The sequence below is a fragment of the Lissotriton helveticus genome, chromosome 4_1 (assembly GCF_964261635.1).
Source record: "Lissotriton helveticus chromosome 4_1, aLisHel1.1, whole genome shotgun sequence".
NCBI classification, from domain to species: Eukaryota; Metazoa; Chordata; class Amphibia; order Caudata; family Salamandridae; genus Lissotriton; species Lissotriton helveticus.
Genome location: NC_136063.1, coordinates 1971419311 through 1971440478, shown reverse-complemented (window position 1 = coordinate 1971440478; position 21168 = coordinate 1971419311).

The following is a 21168-nucleotide window of genomic DNA, read 5'->3' as shown; positions in this document are numbered from 1 at the left end:
CACTGGAGTCAAGCTATCTAGGCGGATGAAGGCTGATAGCCAGAAACCGGTCCTTGGATGCTTGATTCCGGTCTGGGAAAGACATGGCTTGGTAGTTCGGACTGGACTGTTCCCATGAGGCACAGGGTCAGAGCTGATTTGCATATAGCCAGTGTCTATCCCAGGGTGGTGTGCAGTGCAAAGAAACAATGGATTTAGGCCCAGATCCTTGTACTGGGGTGAATGTATGACATTGTTCTACACTCTGTCCATCACCTGTGTTTTTTTGCAATTTTCACCCCGAGTGTGCTGGGTATGCTCAGACGTGAGTCCCAGGCTCTCAACACCACTGGAGTCAAGCTATCCAGGCTGATGAAGGCTGATAGCCAGAAACCGGTCCTTGGATGCTGGATTCCGGTCTGGGAAAGACATGGCTTGGTAGTTCGGACTGGACTGTTCCCATGAGGCACAGGGTCAGAGCTGATTTGCATATAGCCAGTGTCTAACCCAGGGTGGTGTGGAGTGCAAAAAATGATGGATTTAGGCCCAGATCCTTGTACTGGGGTGAATGTATGACATTGTTTGACATTCTGTCCATCAACTTTGTTTTTTGCAATTTTCACCCCGAGTTGGCTGGGTATGCTCAGACGTGAGTCCCAGGCTCTCCACACCACTGGAGTCAAGCTATCTAGGCTGATGAAGGCTGATAGCCAGAAACCGGTCCTTGGATGCTTGATTCCGGTCTGGGAAAGACATGGCTTGGTAGTTCGGACTGGACTGTTCCCATGAGGCACAGGGTCAGAGCTGATTTGCATATAGCCAGTGTCTAACCCAGGGTGGTGTGGAGTGCAAAAAAACAATGGATTTAGGCCCAGATCCTTGTACTGGGTTGAATGTATGACATTGTTCTACACTCTGTCCATCACCTGTGTTTTTTGCAATTTTCACCCCGAGTGGGCTGGGTATGCTCAGATGTGAGTCCCAGGCTCTCCACATCACTGGAGTCAAGCTATAAAGGCTGATGAAGGCTGATAGCCAGAAACCGGTCCTTGGATGCTTGATTCCAGTCTGGGAAAGACATGGCCTGGTAGTTCGGACTGGACTGTTCCCATGAGGCACAGGGTCAGAGCTGATTTGCATATAGCCAGTGTCTAACCCAGGGTGGTGTGGACTGCAAAAAAACGATGGATTTAGGCCCAGATCCTTGTGCTGGAGTGAATGTATGACATTGTTCTACATTCTGTCCATCACCTGTGTTTTTTGCAATTTTCACCCCGAGTGGGCTGGGTATGCTCAGATGTGAGTCGCAGGCTCTCCACACCACTGGAGTCAAGCTATCCAGGCTGATGAAGGCTGATAGCCAGAAACCGGTCCTTGGATGCTTGATTCCGGTCTGGGAAAGACATGGCTTGGTAGTTCGGACTGGACTGTTCCCATGAGGCACAGGGTCAGAGCTGATTTGCATATAGCCAGTGTCTAACCCAGGGTGGTGTGGAGTGCAAAAAACGATGGATTTAGGCCCAGATCCTTGTACTGGGGCGAATGTATGACATTGTTCGACATTCTGTCCATCAACTTTGTTTTTTGCAATTTTCACCCCGAGTGGGCTGGGTATGCTCAGACGTGAGTCCCAGGCTCTCCACACCACTGGAGTCAAGCTATCTAGGCTGATGAAGGCTGATAGCCAGAAACCGGTCCTTGGATGCTTGATTCCGGTCTGGGAAAGACATGGCTTGGTAGTTCGGACTGGACTGTTCCCATGAGGCACAGGGTCAGAGCTGATTTGCATATAGCCAGTGTCTAACCCAGGGTGGTGTGGAGTGCAAAAAAACAATGGATTTAGGCCCAGATCCTTGTACTGGGGTGAATGTATGACATTGTTCTACACTCTGTCCATCACCTGTGTTTTTTGCAATTTTCACCCCGAGTGGGCTGGGTATGCTCAGATGTGAGTCCCAGGCTCTCCACATCACTGGAGTCAAGCTATAAAGGCTGATGAAGGCTGATAGCCAGAAACCGGTCCTTGGATGCTTGATTCCAGTCTGGGAAAGACATGGCCTGGTAGTTCGGACTGGACTGTTCCCATGAGGCACAGGGTCAGAGCTGATTTGCATATAGCCAGTGTCTAACCCAGGGTGGTGTGGACTGCAAAAAAACGATGGATTTAGGCCCAGATCCTTGTGCTGGAGTGAATGTATGACATTGTTCTACATTCTGTCCATCACCTGTGTTTTTTGCAATTTTCACCCCGAGTGGGCTGGGTATGCTCAGATGTGAGTCCCAGGCTCTCCACACCACTGGAGTCAAGCTATCCAGGCTGATGAAGGCTGATAGCCAGAAACCGGTCCTTGGATGCTTGATTCCGGTCTGGGAAAGACATGGCTTGGTAGTTCGGACTGGACTGTTCCCATGAGGCACAGGGTCAGAGCTGATTTGCATATAGCCAGTGTCTATCCCAGGGTGGTGTGGAGTGCAAAAAAACGATGGATTTAGGCCCAGATCCTTGTACTGGGGTGAATGTATGACATTGTTCTACACTCTGTCCATCACCTGTGTTTTTTGCAATTTTCACCCCGAGTGTGCTGGGTATGCTCAGACGTGAGTCCCAGGCTCTCAACACCACTGGAGTCAAGCTATCCAGGCTGATGAAGGCTGATAGCCAGAAACCGGTCCTTGGATGCTTGATTCCGGTCTGGGAAAGACATGGCTTGGTAGTTCGGACTGGACTGTTCCCATGAGGCACAGGGTCAGAGCTGATTTGCATATAGCCAGTGTCTAACCCAGGGTGGTGTGGAGTGCAAAAAACTATGGATTTAGGCCCAGATCCTTGTATTGGGGTGAATGTATGACATTGTTCTACACTCTGTCCATCACCTGTGTTTTTTGCAATTTTCACCCCGAGTGGGCTGGGTATGCTCAGATGTGATTCACAGGCTCTCCACATCACTGGAGTCAAGCTATAAAGGCTGATGAAGGCTGATAGCCAGAAACCGGTCCTTGGATGCTTGATTCCGGTCTGGGAAAGACATGGCCTGGTAGTTTGGACTGGACTGTTCCCATGAGGCACAGGGTCAGAGCTGATTTGCATATAGCCAGTGTCTAACCCAGGGTGGTGTGGACTGCAAAAAAACGATGGATTTAGGCCCAGATCCTTGTGCTGGAGTGAATGTATGACATTGTTCTACATTCTGTCCATCACCTGTGTTTTTTGCAATTTTCACCCCGAGTGGGCTGGGTATGCTCAGACGTGAGTCCCAGGCTCTCAACACCACTGGAGTCAAGCTATCCAGGCTGATGAAGGCTGATAGCCAGAAACCGGTCCTTGGATGCTTGATTCCGGTCTGGGAAAGACATGGCTTGGTAGTTCGGACTGGACTGTTCCCATGAGGCACAGGGTCAGAGCTGATTTGCATATAGCCAGTGTCTAACCCAGGGTGGTGTGGAGTGCAAAGAACGATGGATTTAGGCCCAGATCCTTGTACTGGGGTGAATGTATGACATTGTTCGACATTCTGTCCATCAACTTTGTTTTTTGCAATTTTCACCCCGAGTGGGCTGGGTATGCTCAGACGTGAGTCCCAGGCTCTCCACACCACTGGAGTCAAGCTATCTAGGCGGATGAAGGCTGATAGCCAGAAACCGGTCCTTGGATGCTTGATTCCGGTCTGGGAAAGACATGGCTTGGTAGTTCGGACTGGACTGTTCCCATGAGGCACAGGGTCAGAGCTGATTTGCATATAGCCAGTGTCTAACCCAGGGTGGTGTGGAGTGCAAAAAAACAATGGATTTAGGCCCAGATCCTTGTACTGGGGTGAATGTATGACATTGTTCTACACTCTGTCCATCACCTGTGTTTTTTGCAATTTTCACCCCGAGTGGGCTGGGTATGCTCAGATGTGAGTCCCAGGCTCTCCACATCACTGGAGTCAAGCTATAAAGGCTGATGAAGGCTGATAGCCAGAAACCGGTCCTTGGATGCTTGATTCCAGTCTGGGAAAGACATGGCCTGGTAGTTCGGACTGGACTGTTCCCATGAGGCACAGGGTCAGAGCTGATTTGCATATAGCCAGTGTCTAACCCAAGGTGGTGTGGACTGCAAAAAAAACGATGGATTTAGGCCCAGATCCTTGTGCTGGAGTGAATGTATGACATTGTTCTACATTCTGTCCATCACCTGTGTTTTTTGCAATTTTCACCCCGAGTGGGCTGGGTATGCTCAGATGTGAGCCCCAGGCTCTCCACACCACTGGAGTCAAGCTATCCAGGCTGATGAAGGCTGATAGCCAGAAACCGGTCCTTGGATGCTTGATTCCGGTCTGGGAAAGACATGGCTTGGTAGTTCGGACTTGACTGTTCCCATGAGGCACAGGGTCAGAGCTGATTTGCATATAGCCAGTGTCTATCCCAGGGTGGTGTGGAGTACAAAAAAACGATGGATTTAGGCCCAGATCCTTGTACTGGGGTGAATGTATGACATTGTTCTACACTCTGTCCATCACCTGTGTTTTTTGCAATTTTCACCCCGAGTGTGCTGGGTATGCTCAGACATGAGTCCCAGGCTCTCAACACCACTGGAGTCAAGCTATCCAGGCTGATGAAGGCTGATAGCCAGAAACCGGTCCTTGGATGCTTGATTCCGGTCTGGGAAAGACATGGCTTGGTAGTTCGGACTGGACTGTTCCCATGAGGCACAGGGTCAGAGCTGATTTGCATATAGCCAGTGTCTAACCCAGGGTGGTGTGGAGTGCAAAAAACTATGGATTTAGGCCCAGATCCTTGTACTGGGGTGAATGTATGACATTGTTCTACACTCTGTCCATCACCTGTGTTTTTTGCAATTTTCACCCCGAGTGGGCTGGGTATGCTCAGATGTGAGTCCCAGGCTCTCCACATCACTGGAGTCAAGCTATAAAGGCTGATGAAGGCTGATAGCTAGAAACCGGTCCTTGGATGCTTGATTCCGGTCTGGGAAAGACATGGCCTGGTAGTTCGGACTGGACTGTTCCCATGAGGCACAGGGTCAGAGCTGATTTGCATATAGCCAGTGTCTAACCCAGGGTGGTGTGGACTGCATAAAACGATGGATTTAGGCCCAGATCCTTGTGCTGGAGTGAATGTATGACATTGTTCTACATTCTGTCCATCACCTGTGTTTTTTGCAATTTTCACCCCGAGTGGGCTGGGTATGCTCAGATGTGAGCCCCAGGCTCTCCACACCACTGGAGTCAAGCTATCCAGGCTGATGAAGGCTGATAGCCAGAAACCGGTCCTTGGATGCTTGATTCCGGTCTGGGAAAGACATGGCTTGGTAGTTCGGACTGGACTGTTCCCATGAGGCACAGGGTCAAAGCTGATTTGCATATAGCCAGTGTCTATCCCAGGGTGGTGTGGAGTACAAAAAAACGATGGATTTAGGCCCAGATCCTTGTACTGGGGTGAATGTATGACATTGTTCTACACTCTGTCCATCACCTGTGTTTTTTGCAATTTTCACCCCGAGTGTGCTGGGTATGCTCAGACATGAGTCCCAGGCTCTCAACACCACTGGAGTCAAGCTATCCAGGCTGATGAAGGCTGATAGCCAGAAACCGGTCCTTGGATGCTTGATTCCGGTCTGGGAAAGACATGGCTTGGTAGTTCGGACTGGACTGTTCCCATGAGGCACAGGGTCAGAGCTGATTTGCATATAGCCAGTGTCTAACCCAGGGTGGTGTGGAGTGCAAAAAACTATGGATTTAGGCCCAGATCCTTGTACTGGGGTGAATGTATGACAATGTTCTACACTCTGTCCATCACCTGTGTTTTTTGCAATTTTCACCCCGAGTGGGCTGGGTATGCTCAGATGTGATTCACAGGCTCTCCACATCACTGGAGTCAAGCTATAAAGGCTGATGAAGGCTGATAGTCAGAAACCGGTCCTTGGATGCTTGATTCCGGTCTGGGAAAGACATGGCCTGGTAGTTTGGACTGGACTGTTCCCATGAGGCACAGGGTCAGAGCTGATTTGCATATAGCCAGTGTCTAACCCAGGGTGGTGTGGACTGCAAAAAAACGATGGATTTAGGCCCAGATCCTTGTGCTGGAGTGAATGTATGACATTATTCTACAATCTGTCCATCACCTGTGTTTTTTGCAATTTTCACCCCGAGTGGGCTGGGTATGCTCAGACGTGAGTCCCAGGCTCTCAACACCACTGGAGTCAAGCTATCCAGGCTGATGAAGGCTGATAGCCAGAAACCGGTCCTTGGATGCTTGATTCCGGTCTGGGAAAGACATGGCCTGGTAGTTCGGACTGGACTGTTCCCATGAGGCACAGGGTCAGAGCTGATTTGCATATAGCCAGTGTCTAACCCAGGGTGGTGTGGAGTGCAAAAAAACAATGGATTTAGGCCCAGATCCTTGTACTGGGGTGAATGTATGACATTGTTCTACACTCTGTCCATCACCTGTGTTTTTTGCAATTTTCACCCCGAGTGGGCTGGGTATGCTCATATGTGAGTCCCAGGCTCTCCACATCACTGGAGTCAAGCTATAAAGGCTGATGAAGGCTGATAGCCAGAAACCGGTCCTTGGATGCTTGATTCCAGTCTGGGAAAGACATGGCCTGGTAGTTCGGACTGGACTGTTCCCATGAGGCACAGGGTCAGAGCTGATTTGCATATAGCCAGTGTCTAACCCAGGGTGGTGTGGACTGCAAAAAAACGATGGATTTAGGCTCAGATCCTTGTGCTGGAGTGAATGTATGACATTGTTCTACATTCTGTCCATCACCTGTGTTTTTTGCAATTTTCACCCCGAGTGGGCTGGGTATGCTCAGATGTGAGTCCCAGGGTCTCCACACCACTGGAGTCAAGCTATCCAGGCTGATGAAGGCTGATAGCCAGAAACCGGTCCTTGGATGCTTGATTCCGGTCTGGGAAAGACATGGCTTGGTAGTTCGGACTGGACTGTTCCCATGAGGCACAGGGTCAGAGCTGATTTGCATATAGCCAGTGTCTATCCCAGGGTGGTGTGGAGTGCAAAAAAAACAATGGATTTAGGCCCAGATCCTTGTACTGGGGTGAATGTATGACATTGTTCTACACTCTGTCCATCACCTGTGTTTTTTGCAATTTTCACCCCGAGTGGGCTGGGTATGCTCAGATGTGAGTCCGAGGCTCTCCACATCACTGGAGTCAAGCTATAAAGGCTGATGAAGGCTGATAGCCAGAAACCGGTCCTTGGATGCTTGATTCCGGTCTGGGAAAGACATGGCCTGGTAGTTCGGACTGGACTGTTCCCATGAGGCACAGGGTCAGAGCTGATTTGCATATAGCCAGTGTCTAACCCAGGGTGGTGTGGACTGCAAAAAAACGATGGATTTAGGCCCAGATCCTTGTACTGGGGTGAATGTATGACATTGTTCTACATTCTGTCCATCAACTTTGTTTTTTGCAATTTTCACCCCGAGTGGTCTGGGTATGCTCAGTCTTGAGTCCCAGGCTCTCCACACCACTGGAGTCAAGCTATAAAGGCTGATGAAGGCTGATAGCCAGAAACCAAGTCCTTGGATGCTTGATTCCGGTCTGGGAAAGACATGGCTTGGTAGTTCGGACTGGACTGTTCCCATGAGGCACAGGGTCAGAGCTGATTTGCATATAGCCAGTGTCTAACCCAGGGTGGTGTGGAGTGCAAAAAACTATGGATTTAGGCCCAGATCCTTGTACTGGGGTGAATGTATGACATTGTTCGACATTCTGTCCATCAACTTTGTTTTTTGCAATTTTCACCCCGAGTGGGCTGGGTATGCTCAGACGTGAGTCCCAGGCTCTCCACACCACTGGAGTCAAGCTATCTAGGCTGATGAAGGCTGATAGCCAGAAACCGGTCCTTGGATGCTTGATTCCGGTCTGGGAAAGACATGGCTTGGTAGTTCGGACTGGACTGTTCCCATGAGGCACAGGGTCAGAGCTGATTTGCATATAGCCAGTGTCTATCCCAGGGTGGTGTGGAGTGCAAAAAAAACAATGGATTTAGGCCCAGATCCTTGTACTGGGGTGAATGTATGACATTGTTCTACACTCTGTCCATCACCTGTGTTTTTTGCAATTTTCACCCCGAGTGGGCTGGGTATGCTCAGATGTGAGTCCGAGGCTCTCCACATCACTGGAGTCAAGCTATAAAGGCTGATGAAGGCTGATAGCCAGAAACCGGTCCTTGGATGCTTGATTCCGGTCTGGGAAAGACATGGCTTGGTAGTTCGGACTGGACTGTTCCCATGAGGCACAGGGTCAGAGCTGATTTGCATATAGCCAGTGTCTAACCCAGGGTGGTGTGGACTGCAAAAAAACGATGGATTTAGGCCCAGATCCTTGTGGTGGAGTGAATGTATGACATTGTTCTACATTCTGTCCATCACCTGTGTTTTTTGCAATTTTCACCCCGAGTGGGCTGGGTATGCTCAGACGTGAGTGCCAGGCTCTCAACACCACTGGAGTCAAGCTATCCAGGCTGATGAAGGCTGATAGCCAGAAACCGGTCCTTGGATGCTTGATTCCGGTCTGGGAAAGACATGGCTTGGTAGTTCGGACTGGACTGTTCCCATGAGGCACAGGGTCAGAGCTGATTTGCATATAGCCAGTGTCTAACCCAGGGTGGTGTGGAGTGCAAAGAACGATGGATTTAGGCCCAGATCCTTGTACTGGGGTGAATGTATGACATTGTTCGACATTCTGTCCATCAACTTTGTTTTTTGCAATTTTCACCCCGAGTGGGCTGGGTATGCTCAGACGTGAGTCCCAGGCTCTCCACACCACTGGAGTCAAGCTATCTAGGCGGATGAAGGCTGATAGCCAGAAACCGGTCCTTGGATGCTTGATTCCGGTCTGGGAAAGACATGGCTTGGTAGTTCGGACTGGACTGTTCCCATGAGGCACAGGGTCAGAGCTGATTTGCATATAGCCAGTGTCTATCCCAGGGTGGTGTGCAGTGCAAAGAAACAATGGATTTAGGCCCAGATCCTTGTACTGGGGTGAATGTATGACATTGTTCTACACTCTGTCCATCACCTGTGTTTTTTTGCAATTTTCACCCCGAGTGTGCTGGGTATGCTCAGACGTGAGTCCCAGGCTCTCAACACCACTGGAGTCAAGCTATCCAGGCTGATGAAGGCTGATAGCCAGAAACCGGTCCTTGGATGCTGGATTCCGGTCTGGGAAAGACATGGCTTGGTAGTTCGGACTGGACTGTTCCCATGAGGCACAGGGTCAGAGCTGATTTGCATATAGCCAGTGTCTAACCCAGGGTGGTGTGGAGTGCAAAAAATGATGGATTTAGGCCCAGATCCTTGTACTGGGGTGAATGTATGACATTGTTTGACATTCTGTCCATCAACTTTGTTTTTTGCAATTTTCACCCCGAGTTGGCTGGGTATGCTCAGACGTGAGTCCCAGGCTCTCCACACCACTGGAGTCAAGCTATCTAGGCTGATGAAGGCTGATAGCCAGAAACCGGTCCTTGGATGCTTGATTCCGGTCTGGGAAAGACATGGCTTGGTAGTTCGGACTGGACTGTTCCCATGAGGCACAGGGTCAGAGCTGATTTGCATATAGCCAGTGTCTAACCCAGGGTGGTGTGGAGTGCAAAAAAACAATGGATTTAGGCCCAGATCCTTGTACTGGGTTGAATGTATGACATTGTTCTACACTCTGTCCATCACCTGTGTTTTTTGCAATTTTCACCCCGAGTGGGCTGGGTATGCTCAGATGTGAGTCCCAGGCTCTCCACACCACTGGAGTCAAGCTATCCAGGCTGATGAAGGCTGATAGCCAGAAACCGGTCCTTGGATGCTTGATTCCGGTCTGGGAAAGACATGGCTTGGTAGTTCGGACTGGACTGTTCCCATGAGGCACAGGGTCAGATCTGATTTGCATATAGCCAGTGTCTAACCCAGGGTGGTGTGGAGTGCAAAAAACGATGGATTTAGGCCCAGATCCTTGTACTGGGGCGAATGTATGACATTGTTCGACATTCTGTCCATCAACTTTGTTTTTTGCAATTTTCACCCCGAGTGGGCTGGGTATGCTCAGACGTGAGTCCCAGGCTCTCCACACCACTGGAGTCAAGCTATCTAGGCTGATGAAGGCTGATAGCCAGAAACCGGTCCTTGGATGCTTGATTCCGGTCTGGGAAAGACATGGCTTGGTAGTTCGGACTGGACTGTTCCCATGAGGCACAGGGTCAGAGCTGATTTGCATATAGCCAGTGTCTAACCCAGGGTGGTGTGGAGTGCAAAAAAACAATGGATTTAGGCCCAGATCCTTGTACTGGGGTGAATGTATGACATTGTTCTACACTCTGTCCATCACCTGTGTTTTTTGCAATTTTCACCCCGAGTGGGCTGGGTATGCTCAGATGTGAGTCCCAGGCTCTCCACATCACTGGAGTCAAGCTATAAAGGCTGATGAAGGCTGATAGCCAGAAACCGGTCCTTGGATGCTTGATTCCAGCCTGGGAAAGACATGGCCTGGTAGTTCGGACTGGACTGTTCCCATGAGGCACAGGGTCAGAGCTGATTTGCATATAGCCAGTGTCTAACCCAGGGTGGTGTGGACTGCAAAAAAACGATGGATTTAGGCCCAGATCCTTGTGCTGGAGTGAATGTATGACATTGTTCTACATTCTGTCCATCACCTGTGTTTTTTGCAATTTTCACCCCGAGTGGGCTGGGTATGCTCAGATGTGAGTCCCAGGCTCTCCACACCACTGGAGTCAAGCTATCCAGGCTGATGAAGGCTGATAGCCAGAAACCGGTCCTTGGATGCTTGATTCCGGTCTGGGAAAGACATGGCTTGGTAGTTCGGACTGGACTGTTCCCATGAGGCACAGGGTCAGAGCTGATTTGCATATAGCCAGTGTCTATCCCAGGGTGGTGTGGAGTGCAAAAAAACCGATAGATTTAGGCCCAGATCCTTGTACTGGGGTGAATGTATGACATTGTTCTACACTCTGTCCATCACCTGTGTTTTTTGCAATTTTCACCCCGAGTGGGCTGGGTATGCTCAGATGTGAGTCCCAGGCTCTCCACATCACTGGAGTCAAGCTATAAAGGCTGATGAAGGCTGATAGCCAGAAACCGGTCCTTGGATGCTTGATTCCGGTCTGGGAAAGACATGGCCTGGTAGTTCGGACTGGACTGTTCCCATGAGGCACAGGGTCAGAGCTGATTTGCATATAGCCAGTGTCTAACCCAGGGTGGTGTGGACTGCATAAAAACGATGGATTTAGGCCCAGATCCTTGTGCTGGAGTGAATGTATGACATTGTTCTACATTCTGTCCATCACCTGTGTTTTTTGCAATTTTCACCCCGAGTGGGCTGGGTATGCTCAGATGTGAGTCCCAGGCTCTCCACACCACTGGAGTCAAGCTATCCAGGCTGATGAAGGCTGATAGCCAGAAACCGGTCCTTGGATGCTTGATTCCGGTCTGGGAAAGACATGGCTTGGTAGTTCGGACTGGACTGTTCCCATGAGGCACAGGGTCAGAGCTGATTTGCATATAGCCAGTGTCTATCCCAGGGTGGTGTGGAGTGCAAAAAAACGATGGATTTAGGCCCAGATCCTTGTACTGGGGTGAATGTATGACATTGTTCTACACTCTGTCCATCACCTGTGTTTTTTGCAATTTTCACCCCGAGTGTGCTGGGTATGCTCAGACGTGAGTCCCAGGCTCTCAACACCACTGGAGTCAAGCTATCCAGGCTGATGAAGGCTGATAGCCAGAAACCGGTCCTTGGATGCTTGATTCCGGTCTGGGAAAGACATGGCTTGGTAGTTCGGACTGGACTGTTCCCATGAGGCACAGGGTCAGAGCTGATTTGCATATAGCCAGTGTCTAACCCAGGGTGGTGTGGAGTGCAAAAAACTATGGATTTAGGCCCAGATCCTTGTATTGGGGTGAATGTATGACATTGTTCTACACTCTGTCCATCACCTGTGTTTTTTGCAATTTTCACCCTGAGTGGGCTGGGTATGCTCAGATGTGATTCACAGGCTCTCCACATCACTGGAGTCAAGCTATAAAGGCTGATGAAGGCTGATAGCCAGAAACCGGTCCTTGGATGCTTGATTCCGGTCTGGGAAAGACATGGCCTGGTAGTTTGGACTGGACTGTTCCCATGAGGCACAGGGTCAGAGCTGATTTGCATATAGCCAGTGTCTAACCCAGGGTGGTGTGGACTGCAAAAAAACGATGGATTTAGGCCCAGATCCTTGTGCTGGAGTGAATGTATGACATTGTTCTACATTCTGTCCATCACCTGTGTTTTTTGCAATTTTCACCCCGAGTGGGCTGGGTATGCTCAGACGTGAGTCCCAGGCTCTCAACACCACTGGAGTCAAGCTATCCAGGCTGATGAAGGCTGATAGCCAGAAACCGGTCCTTGGATGCTTGATTCCGGTCTGGGAAAGACATGGCTTGGTAGTTCGGACTGGACTGTTCCCATGAGGCACAGGGTCAGAGCTGATTTGCATATAGCCAGTGTCTAACCCAGGGTGGTGTGGAGTGCAAAGAACGATGGATTTAGGCCCAGATCCTTGTACTGGGGTGAATGTATGACATTGTTCGACATTCTGTCCATCAACTTTGTTTTTTGCAATTTTCACCCCGAGTGGGCTGGGTATGCTCAGACGTGAGTCCCAGGCTCTCCACACCACTGGAGTCAAGCTATCTAGGCGGATGAAGGCTGATAGCCAGAAACCGGTCCTTGGATGCTTGATTCCGGTCTGGGAAAGACATGGCTTGGTAGTTCGGACTGGACTGTTCCCATGAGGCACAGGGTCAGAGCTGATTTGCATATAGCCAGTGTCTATCCCAGGGTGGTGTGGAGTACAAAAAAACGATGGATTTAGGCCCAGATCCTTGTACTGGGGTGAATGTATGACATTGTTCTACACTCTGTCCATCACCTGTGTTTTTTGCAATTTTCACCCCGAGTGTGCTGGGTATGCTCAGACATGAGTCCCAGGCTCTCAACACCACTGGAGTCAAGCTATCCAGGCTGATGAAGGCTGATAGCCAGAAACCGGTCCTTGGATGCTTGATTCCGGTCTGGGAAAGACATGGCTTGGTAGTTCGGACTGGACTGTTCCCATGAGGCACAGGGTCAGAGCTGATTTGCATATAGCCAGTGTCTAACCCAGGGTGGTGTGGAGTGCAAAAAACTATGGATTTAGGCCCAGATCCTTGTACTGGGGTGAATGTATGACATTGTTCTACACTCTGTCCATCACCTGTGTTTTTTGCAATTTTCACCCCGAGTGGGCTGGGTATGCTCAGATGTGATTCACAGGCTCTCCACATCACTGGAGTCAAGCTATAAAGGCTGATGAAGGCTGATAGTCAGAAACCGGTCCTTGGATGCTTGATTCCGGTCTGGGAAAGACATGGCCTGGTAGTTTGGACTGGACTGTTCCCATGAGGCACAGGGTCAGAGCTGATTTGCATATAGCCAGTGTCTAACCCAGGGTGGTGTGGACTGCAAAAAAACGATGGATTTAGGCCCAGATCCTTGTGCTGGAGTGAATGTATGACATTATTCTACAATCTGTCCATCACCTGTGTTTTTTGCAATTTTCACCCCGAGTGGGCTGGGTATGCTCAGACGTGAGTCCCAGGCTCTCAACACCACTGGAGTCAAGCTATCCAGGCTGATGAAGGCTGATAGCCAGAAACCGGTCCTTGGATGCTTGATTCCGGTCTGGGAAAGACATGGCCTGGTAGTTCGGACTGGACTGTTCCCATGAGGCACAGGGTCAGAGCTGATTTGCATATAGCCAGTGTCTAACCCAGGGTGGTGTGGAGTGCAAAAAAACAATGGATTTAGGCCCAGATCCTTGTACTGGGGTGAATGTATGACATTGTTCTACACTCTGTCCATCACCTGTGTTTTTTGCAATTTTCACCCCGAGTGGGCTGGGTATGCTCAGATGTGAGTCCCAGGCTCTCCACATCACTGGAGTCAAGCTATAAAGGCTGATGAAGGCTGATAGCCAGAAACCGGTCCTTGGATGCTTGATTCCAGTCTGGGAAAGACATGGCCTGGTAGTTCGGACTGGACTGTTCCCATGAGGCACAGGGTCAGAGCTGATTTGCATATAGCCAGTGTCTAACCCATGGTGGTGTGGACTGCAAAAAAACGATGGATTTAGGCCCAGATCCTTGTGCTGGAGTGAATGTATGACATTGTTCTACATTCTGTCCATCACCTGTGTTTTTTGCAATTTTCACCCCGAGTGGGCTGGGTATGCTCAGATGTGAGTCCCAGGCTCTCCACACCACTGGAGTCAAGCTATCCAGGCTGATGAAGGCTGATAGCCAGAAACCGGTCCTTGGATGCTTGATTCCGGTCTGGGAAAGACATGGCTTGGTAGTTCGGACTGGACTGTTCCCATGAGGCACAGGGTCAGAGCTGATTTGCATATAGCCAGTGTCTATCCCAGGGTGGTGTGGAGTGCAAAAAAAACAATGGATTTAGGCCCAGATCCTTGTACTGGGGTGAATGTATGACATTGTTCTACACTCTGTCCATCACCTGTGTTTTTTGCAATTTTCACCCCGAGTGGGCTGGGTATGCTCAGATGTGAGTCCGAGGCTCTCCACATCACTGGAGTCAAGCTATAAAGGCTGATGAAGGCTGATAGCCAGAAACCGGTCCTTGGATGCTTGATTCCGGTCTGGGAAAGACATGGCCTGGTAGTTCGGACTGGACTGTTCCCATGAGGCACAGGGTCAGAGCTGATTTGCATATAGCCAGTGTCTAACCCAGGGTGGTGTGGACTGCAAAAAAACGATGGATTTAGGCCCAGATCCTTGTACTGGGGTGAATGTATGACATTGTTCTACATTCTGTCCATCAACTTTGTTTTTTGCAATTTTCACCCCGAGTGGTCTGGGTATGCTCAGTCTTGAGTCCCAGGCTCTCCACACCACTGGAGTCAAGCTATAAAGGCTGATGAAGGCTGATAGCCAGAAACCAAGTCCTTGGATGCTTGATTCCGGTCTGGGAAAGACATGGCTTGGTAGTTCGGACTGGACTGTTCCCATGAGGCACAGGGTCAGAGCTGATTTGCATATAGCCAGTGTCTAACCCAGGGTGGTGTGGAGTGCAAAAAACTATGGATTTAGGCCCAGATCCTTGTACTGGGGTGAATGTATGACATTGTTCGACATTCTGTCCATCAACTTTGTTTTTTGCAATTTTCACCCCGAGTGGGCTGGGTATGCTCAGACGTGAGTCCCAGGCTCTCCACACCACTGGAGTCAAGCTATCTAGGCTGATGAAGGCTGATAGCCAGAAACCGGTCCTTGGATGCTTGATTCCGGTCTGGGAAAGACATGGCTTGGTAGTTCGGACTGGACTGTTCCCATGAGGCACAGGGTCAGAGCTGATTTGCATATAGCCAGTGTCTAACCCAGGGTGGTGTGGAGTGCAAAAAACGATGGATTTAGGCACAGATCCTTGTACTGGGGTGAATGTATGACATTGTTTGACATTCTGTCCATCAACTTTGTTTTTTGCAATTTTCACCCCGAGTGGGCTGGGTATGCTCAGACGTGAGTCCCAGGCTCTCCACACTACTGGAGTCAAACTATCCAGGCTGATGAAGGCTGATAGCCAGAAACCAGTCCTTGGATGCTTGATTCCGGTCTGGGAAAGACATGGCTTGGTAGTTCGGACTGGACTGTTCCCATGAGGCACAGGGTCAGAGCTGATTTGCATATAGCCAGTGTCTAACCCAGGGTGGTGTGGACTGCAAACAAACAATGGATTTAGGCCCAGATCCTTGTGCTGGAGTGAATGTATGACATTGTTCTACATTCTGTCCATCACCTGTGTTTTTTGCAATTTTCACCCCGAGTGGGCTGGGTATGCTCAGATGTGAGTCCCAGGCTCTCCACACCACTGGAGTCAAGCTATCCAGGCTGATGAAGGCTGATAGCCAGAAACCGGTCCTTGGATGCTTGATTCCGGTCTGGGAAAGACATGGCTTGGTAGTTCGGACTGGACTGTTCCCATGAGGCACAGGGTCAGAGCTGATTTGCATATAGCCAGTGTCTATCCCAGGGTGGTGTGGAGTGCAAAAAAACGATGGATTTAGGCCCAGATCCTTGTAGTGGGGTGAATGTATGACATTGTTCTACACTCTGTCCATCACCTGTGTTTTTTGCAATTTTCACCCCGAGTGTGCTGGGTATGCTCAGACGTGAGTCCCAGGCTCTCAACACCACTGGAGTCAAGCTATCCAGGCTGATGAAGGCTGATAGCCAGAAACCGGTCCTTGGATGCTTGATTCCGGTCTGGGAAAGACATGGCTTGGTAGTTCGGACTGGACTGTTCCCATGAGGCACAGGGTCAGAGCTGATTTGCATATAGCCAGTGTCTAACCCAGGGTGGTGTGGAGTGCAAAAAACTATGGATTTAGGCCCAGATCCTTGTATTGGGGTGAATGTATGACATTGTTCTACACTCTGTCCTTCACCTGTGTTTTTTGCAATTTTCACCCCGAGTGGGCTGGGTATGCTCAGATGTGATTCACAGGCTCTCCACATCACTGGAGTCAAGCTATAAAGGCTGATGAAGGCTGATAGCCAGAAACCGGTCCTTGGATGCTTGATTCCGGTCTGGGAAAGACATGGCCTGGTAGTTTGGACTGGACTGTTCCCATGAGGCACAGGGTCAGAGCTGATTTGCATATAGCCAGTGTCTAACCCAGGGTGGTGTGGACTGCAAAAAAACGATGGATTTAGGCCCAGATCCTTGTGCTGGAGTGAATGTATGACATTGTTCTACATTCTGTCCATCACCTGTGTTTTTTGCAATTTTCACCCCGAGTGGGCTGGGTATGCTCAGACGTGAGTCCCAGGCTCTCAACACCACTGGAGTCAAGCTATCCAGGCTGATGAAGGCTGATAGCCAGAAACCGGTCCTTGGATGCTTGATTCCGGTCTGGGAAAGACATGGCTTGGTAGTTCGGACTGGACTGTTCCCATGAGGCACAGGGTCAGAGCTGATTTGCATATAGCCAGTGTCTAACCCAGGGTGGTGTGGAGTGCAAAGAACGATGGATTTAGGCCCAGATCCTTGTACTGGGGTGAATGTATGACATTGTTCGACATTCTGTCCATCAACTTTGTTTTTTGCAATTTTCACCCCGAGTGGGCTGGGTATGCTCAGACGTGAGTCCCAGGCTCTCCACACCACTGGAGTCAAGCTATCTAGGCGGATGAAGGCTGATAGCCAGAAACCGGTCCTTGGATGCTTGATTCCGGTCTGGGAAAGACATGGCTTGGTAGTTCGGACTGGACTGTTCCCATGAGGCACAGGGTCAGAGCTGATTTGCATATAGCCAGTGTCTATCCCAGGGTGGTGTGGAGTACAAAAAAACGATGGATTTAGGCCCAGATCCTTGTACTGGGGTGAATGTATGACATTGTTCTACACTCTGTCCATCACCTGTGTTTTTTGCAATTTTCACCCCGAGTGTGCTGGGTATGCTCAGACATGAGTCCCAGGCTCTCAACACCACTGGAGTCAAGCTATCCAGGCTGATGAAGGCTGATAGCCAGAAACCGGTCCTTGGATGCTTGATTCCGGTCTGGGAAAGACATGGCTTGGTAGTTCGGACTGGACTGTTCCCATGAGGCACAGGGTCAGAGCTGATTTGCATATAGCCAGTGTCTAACCCAGGGTGGTGTGGAGTGCAAAAAACTATGGATTTAGGCCCAGATCCTTGTACTGGGGTGAATGTATGACATTGTTCTACACTCTGTCCATCACCTGTGTTTTTTGCAATTTTCACCCCGAGTGGGCTGGGTATGCTCAGATGTGATTCACAGGCTCTCCACATCACTGGAGTCAAGCTATAAAGGCTGATGAAGGCTGATAGTCAGAAACCGGTCCTTGGATGCTTGATTCCGGTCTGGGAAAGACATGGCCTGGTAGTTTGGACTGGACTGTTCCCATGAGGCACAGGGTCAGAGCTGATTTGCATATAGCCAGTGTCTAACCCAGGGTGGTGTGGACTGCAAAAAAACGATGGATTTAGGCCCAGATCCTTGTGCTGGAGTGAATGTATGACATTATTCTACAATCTGTCCATCACCTGTGTTTTTTGCAATTTTCACCCCGAGTGGGCTGGGTATGCTCAGACGTGAGTCCCAGGCTCTCAACACCACTGGAGTCAAGCTATCCAGGCTGATGAAGGCTGATAGCCAGAAACCGGTCCTTGGATGCTTGATTCCGGTCTGGGAAAGACATGGCCTGGTAGTTCGGACTGGACTGTTCCCATGAGGCACAGGGTCAGAGCTGATTTGCATATAGCCAGTGTCTAACCCAGGGTGGTGTGGAGTGCAAAAAAACAATGGATTTAGGCCCAGATCCTTGTACTGGGGTGAATGTATGACATTGTTCTACACTCTGTCCATCACCTGTGTTTTTTGCAATTTTCACCCCGAGTGGGCTGGGTATGCTCAGATGTGAGTCCCAGGCTCTCCACATCACTGGAGTCAAGCTATAAAGGCTGATGAAGGCTGATAGCCAGAAACCGGTCCTTGGATGCTTGATTCCAGTCTGGGAAAGACATGGCCTGGTAGTTCGGACTGGACTGTTCCCATGAGGCACAAGGTCAGAGCTGATTTGCATATAGCCAGTGTCTAACCCATGGTGGTGTGGACTGCAAAAAAACGATGGATTTAGGCCCAGATCCTTGTGCTGGAGTGAATGTATGACATTGTTCTACATTCTGTCCATCACCTGTGTTTTTTGCAATTTTCACCCCGAGTGGGCTGGGTATGCTCAGATGTGAGTCCCAGGCTCTCCACACCACTGGAGTCAAGCTATCCAGGCTGATGAAGGCTGATAGCCAGAAACCGGTCCTTGGATGCTTGATTCCGGTCTGGGAAAGACATGGCTTGGTAGTTCGGACTGGACTGTTCCCATGAGGCACAGGGTCAGAGCTGATTTGCATATAGCCAGTGTCTATCCCAGGGTGGTGTGGAGTGCAAAAAAAACAATGGATTTAGGCCCAGATCCTTGTACTGGGGTGAATGTATGACATTGTTCTACACTCTGTCCATCACCTGTGTTTTTTGCAATTTTCACCCCGAGTGGGCTGGGTATGCTCAGATGTGAGTCCGAGGCTCTCCACATCACTGGAGTCAAGCTATAAAGGCTGATGAAGGCTGATAGCCAGAAACCGGTCCTTGGATGCTTGATTCCGGTCTAGGAAAGACATGGCCTGGTAGTTCGGACTGGACTGTTCCCATGAGGCACAGGGTCAGAGCTGATTTGCATATAGCCAGTGTCTAACCCAGGGTGGTGTGGACTGCAAAAAAACGATGGATTTAGGCCCAGATCCTTGTACTGGGGTGAATGTATGACATTGTTCTACATTCTGTCCATCAACTTTGTTTTTTGCAATTTTCACCCCGAGTGGTCTGGGTATGCTCAGTCTTGAGTCCCAGGCTCTCCACACCACTGGAGTCAAGCTATAAAGGCTGATGAAGGCTGATAGCCAGAAACCAAGTCCTTGGATGCTTGATTCCGGTCTGGGAAAGACATGGCTTGGTAGTTCGGACTGGACTGTTCCCATGAGGCACAGGGTCAGAGCTGATTTGCATATAGCCAGTGTCTAACCCAGGGTGGTGTGGAGTGCAAAAAACTATGGATTTAGGCCCAGATCCTTGTACTGGGGTGAATGTATGACATTGTTCGACATTCTGTCCATCAACTTTGTTTTTTGCAATTTTCACCCCGAGTGGGCTGGGTATGCTCAGACGTGAGTCCCAGGCTCTCCACACCACTGGAGTCAAGCTATCTAGGCTGATGAAGGCTGATAGCCAGAAACCGGTCCTTGGATGCTTGATTCCGGTCTGGGAAAGACATGGCTTGGTAGTTCGGACTGGACTGTTCCCATGAGGCACAGGGTCAGAGCTGATTTGCATATAGCCAGTGTCTAACCCAGGGTGGTGTGGAGTGCAAAAAACGATGGATTTAGGCACAGATCCTTGTACTGGGGTGAATGTATGACATTGTTTGACATTCTGTCCATCAACTTTGTTTTTTGCAATTTTCACCCCGAGTGGGCTGGGTATGCTCAGACGTGAGTCCCAGGCTCTCCACACTACTGGAGTCAAACTATCCAGGCTGATGAAGGCTGATAGCCAGAAACCAGTCCTTGGATGCTTGATTCCGGTCTGGGAAAGACATGGCTTGGTAGTTCGGACTGGACTGTTCCCATGAGGCACAGGGTCAGAGCTGATTTGCATATAGCCAGTGTCTAACCCAGGGTGGTGTGGACTGCAAACAAACAATGGATTTAGGCCCAGATCCTTGTGCTGGAGTGAATGTATGACATTGTTCTACATTCTGTCCATCACCTGTGTTTTTTGCAATTTTCACCCCGAGTGGGCTGGGTATGCTCAGATGTGAGTCCCAGGCTCTCCACACCACTGGAGTCAAGCTATCCAGGCTGATGAAGGCTGATAGCCAGAAACCGGTCCTTGGATGCTTGATTCCGGTCTGGGAAAGACATGGCTTGGTAGTTCGGACTGGACTGTTCCCATGAGGCACAGGGTCAGAGCTGATTTGCATATAGCCAGTGTCTATCCCAGGGTGGTGTGGAGTGCAAAAAAACGATGGATTTAGGCCCAGATCCTTGTAGTGGGGTGAATGTATGACATTGTTCTACACTCTGTCCATCACCTGTGTTTTTTGCAATTTTCACCCCGAGTGTGCTGGGTATGCTCAGACGTGAGTCCCAGGCTCTCAACACCACTGGAGTCAAGCTATCCAGGCTGATGAAGGCTGATAGCCAGAAACCGGTCCTTGGATGCTTGATTCCGGTCTGGGAAAGACATGGCTTGGTAGTTCGGACTGGACTGTTCCCATGAGGCACAGGGTCAGAGCTGATTTGCATATAATATAGCCAGTGTCTAACCCAGGGTGGTGTGGAGTGCAAAAAAACGATGGATTTAGGCCCAGATCCTTGTACTGGGGTGAATGTATGACATTGTTCTACATTCTGTCCATCAACTTTGTTTTTTGCAATTTTCACCCCGAGTGGGCTGGGTATGCTCAGTCGTGAGTCCCAGGCTCTCCACACCACTGGAGTCAAGCTATAAAGGCTGATGAAGGCTGATAGCCAGAAACC